The sequence below is a fragment of the Otolemur garnettii genome, unplaced genomic scaffold, assembly GCF_000181295.1.
Source record: "Otolemur garnettii isolate 467f Iridium unplaced genomic scaffold, OtoGar3 scaffold00177, whole genome shotgun sequence".
Taxonomy (NCBI): Eukaryota; Metazoa; Chordata; class Mammalia; order Primates; family Galagidae; genus Otolemur; species Otolemur garnettii.
The window spans coordinates 3,190,798-3,195,001 of NW_003852572.1; the positions used below are offsets into that span (position 1 = coordinate 3,190,798).

General features: G+C 37.5%; 1 protein-coding gene across 1 annotated transcript in view; it reads right to left on the bottom strand.

Annotated features, from left to right (window-relative positions):
* Nucleotides 1–304: 304 nt before the first annotated feature.
* ANKRD62 (ankyrin repeat domain 62) overlaps nucleotides 305–4,204 on the bottom strand; it is a 28,971-nt gene continuing 25,071 nt past the window's right edge. Inside the window, exon 10 of the mRNA XM_023519481.1 lies at nucleotides 305–519. The gene's annotated coding sequence lies outside the window, so the exon portion shown is untranslated. The remainder of the gene's footprint in view (nucleotides 520–4,204) is intronic.

Here is a 4,204-nt window from a genome sequence, read left to right on the forward strand (position 1 = left end):
TCAGAGTGGTTTTGATTTGTATTTCTCTAATGATTAGCTTAGAGGTGAGCATTTTTTCATGTGTTTGTTGCCATTTTTCTGTCTTCTTCAGAGAAGTTCCTGTTCGAGTCTCTTGCCCACTTAAAAATGGGGTTGTTTGCTCCTTTCTTGTTGATTAGTTTGAGTTCTCTGTAGATTCTAGTTATCATCCATTTGTCCAATTCATAGCATGCAAATATCTTTTCCCATTCTGAGTGCTGTTTGCTATGGTTGTGGTGCCCTTAGCTGTGCAGAAGCTTCTTAGCTTGTGTGTGTCCCAATTATTTATTTTTAGTGTTGCTGCAGTGGCTAATTGGTTCTTCTTCATAAAGTCTGTTCCCAGGACAATTTTGTCAAGCATTTTTCCCACATTCTCTTCTAGAACTTTTATTGTTGTGTGTCTTAAATTTAAATCTTTTATCCACCAAGAGTCAATTTTTGTCAACAATGAGAGGTGCAGTTCCATTAATGAAAATTCATGCAAAAATATTCAATAAGATCCTAGCAAACAGAATATAGTGACACATTAAAAAAATTACATATCATCACCATGTGGGTTTTTTCCCAGGGATGCATGTTTGGTTCAACATATGTAAATGCATAAGTATCATCCACTACATAAATAAAATCAAAAACAAAGACCAATTAGTGCAGAAAAGGCTTTTGACAAAATCCAACATCCCTTTCTGACAAGAACACTTCAGAAAAGTAGGACACTGATAGAGGATATCTGCATCAAACACATAGCCAACATCATATTGAATGGAGTGAAACTGAAGCATCCACTCACAACTAGAACTAGACAAGGATACCCACTGTCACCACTGCTATTCAATATAGCACTAGAAATTCTAGCTGGTGCAATCAGGCAAGAGAAAGAGATTGGGGTATTCAAACAGAGACAGAGATCAAACTCTTGCTGTTTGTGGATGTCATGAACTTATACCTGGAAAACCCCAGGCTTTTGACTACCAAGCTCTTGGAAGTGATCAAGAAATATAGTGATGTCTTGGGACACAAAATCAATCTCCACAAATCAGAAGTTTTCATGTATGCCAAAAGTCAAGCTGAGAATAAAAGGCACAGTGCCTTTTGTGGTAGCTCCAAAGAAAGTGAAATACCTGAGAATATATCTAACAAAGGATATGAAGGATCTCTCTAAAGTGAACTATGAAGCCCTGAGAAAAGAAATAGAAGAAGATGTTAACAAATGAGGTAACATACCATGCTCATGGTTGGGAAGAATCAACGTTGTTAAAATTTCTATATTACTCAAAACAATCTATAGATTTAATGCAATTACCATCAAAGCACCAATGTCATTCTTTGAAGAACTTGAAAACATCATCCTTTGTCTCATATGGAACTAGGAAAAAACCCAAATAGCCAATCCAATTGTGAAAAATACTAGCAAATCTGGAGGCATCGTGTTACTCGACTTCAGGTTATACCACAAGTCTATAGTGATCCAACACCATGGTTCTGGCACAAAAATAGAGATCTCTGCAATACAATAGAGAACCTAGAGACAAACCCAGCCACATGTCACAGGCTCATCTTTGATAAACAGACAAATGCATGCACTGGGGAAAGAATTTCTGTTTAATGAATGGTGCTGGGGGAACTGGTTCTCCTAATGCCTAAAGCACACATGGAGTAGTTGCCTCTATCCCAACCCAAGAGTGGCCCCCTACATAAACTCTCTGTAGACTTTCACTGACCCCTGATTATTTGACCTCATGAATGACTGCTGAGAGCACCTGCCTGGGGAAGAAGCACCAGACCAGAGAGGAAAGCTCAGAGGGGAGGCGTAAATCCAGGTCCCAGGAAGGGAGCTTCGCTGGGAGGGGTACCCAGAAGCAACATCTTGAGTGTTGATAGGAATCAAAGATGTTTAGTTCTGGCTTCTAGGAGGTTGGGTGGTTTTAGCCATATTTACAGGTGACAGCTGGCAAAAATTAAACATCTTTTCAAAAGCCCCTTTCATTTTATTCTTGCTTTCCCATTAACTCACAAATTTTCCTATTTTTCTAAGCCAAAATTTAGAATTGTTGTCTCTAGATAAATGACTTAATACCATGCCTAGCACAGATTATGCAAGGAAGAAGGAGAGAAGAATGTCCTGGTGAAGTGAGATGTAGTCCTTTTCAGTTAGACAGGGGCCATAGCTGGCTTCAGATGTGTGCAGAGCAATTGCTTAGGAGAGACCGAATACTACAGAGGAAATACAAAAATTACTGAGCCGCCAATCTTCATCGCCTATGTCATAACAAATCAGGAGGTATGTTAATCTCCTGATGGAGTAAAAGATGTGAACTATTTTTTTTCATAAAAGCACTTGTCCTTTCCCCTGACCTTTCTGTTTCTTTCCAGATGGGGATTATATCTCAGGGGTAGGGGCAGCATAAGCCCCACAGTGATGGAGAGAGCATATCTGCAGGACCATTTGTCCTGTTTCATTGCAGAACAATACAAGAAGCAGGGGAAATTATACACAGGAGACAGTGGTAAATGTAATACAATTAAATTTTTCCATTTAGCCACTGCAATTCAATATCAAATTGTAAATAAGTTAATGTCTGAAGGAAATTATACTTGTCATCATGAAAATACCAAGGACATGCAGTTTGTCACAGAGAAAAGAACCAGGCAACAGTTTGTTATCTAGGAGCTGAAAGATAAGTACAGAGCCACATAGATATCTGAAGTGGGAAAAAAATGAATGAAAGAAAAAAAAGAGTTGTAAAAAGTTGAGAGACTGCCTGAACCTTTCAAAGGATAAAATAACTACTTATCACTTGGCTAATAGATAAAACAAAGCACAGACAGAAACAATCACATTGAGCATTTAACTGGTGAACAGGTTCATTAGGCTCTCTTTGCCTTCTGAGAAATGAGCATAACTACTATGCAAGCATCCAGAGTTAGAATTCAAAGGAGAGGCACTGCCATGGTGATGCAAACAGGTGTATTTTTAGTGCAGAAGACATGAAACTCAGCATTTTGTTGAGACATAATGTCCTAGTAGATGAAGGTCTGGTTGATGAAGGCCTAGTAGATGAAGACCTAGTTGGTCTTAAGCCTGTAGCTTTAGATTTGATGTACCCTAGAGACCACATAAACATAGCCAGTTGCTGAAACTTGAATTGACATGTGAGAAATAGAAAAATCACTGAAATCATTCAAAATTTTTGAATGCGTCAGTGCCTGAATAGAAAACTAAGGAATATATAAATTAGTCTTCCTATTTAAGACATTTAGAAAACATTGACTAAGTGATTTTTGTGTGTCATGCATTGTGTTAAGCAGACAAGTACTAAATGACTCCTAAAAACACAAAAGAATTTAAACCACATAAGTTTTATCTTTTATCTTTTATAAAATTGAAATAAGCTGCTGGGCACAATGGCTCATGCCTGTGATCCTGGTGCTCTGGGAGGTGAAGGTGGGTAGATTGTCTGAGCTTAGGCATTCAAGACCAGCCTGAGCAAGAATGAGACCCTGTCTTAAAAAAAAAAATTGGAATTAAGTTTTATGACTTCAATTATCAAAATAGAATTACATGTGCAAAAGTATCTAGTGATTTATTTGTTCAGGATAATTTTAATTTTCATATTTTATAATACAATTGAAAAGGAACCAATAAAACTAAGAAATTATTTTTGGTTTTTGATGTGGTCTTTGTAAACCCTGTTTACAAACTCTTTATGTCTCTTAAAATCGTACATTATTTGATTTTTCTGATAATAAGCACAGAGAATATTACGTATTTGCATCAGGCACAATAATTTACAGAAGTTCTCACCATATGTTATCTTTTTGTATCCAGTTGTCCAATTTTGTGACTTTGAAGCAGTTTAACCCTGATTTTCTCATTTTATCAGAAAAAAGGAGGCAAAATTGAGCTAACAAGATGATGAAAAATATGTGCTCCTTGTCCTCCATATTTTACTATGGCTGAGCAGTGCCCCACATCCACCATATTTTACTATGGCTGAGCAATGTCCCACATCCACCATATTTTATTATGGCTGAGCAGTGCCTCACGTCCACCATATTTTACTATAGCTGAGCAATGCCCCACATCCATCATATTTTACTATGGCTGAGCAATGCCCCATATCCACCATATTTTACTATGGCTGAGCAGTGCCCCACGTCCACCATATTTTACTATAGCTGAGCA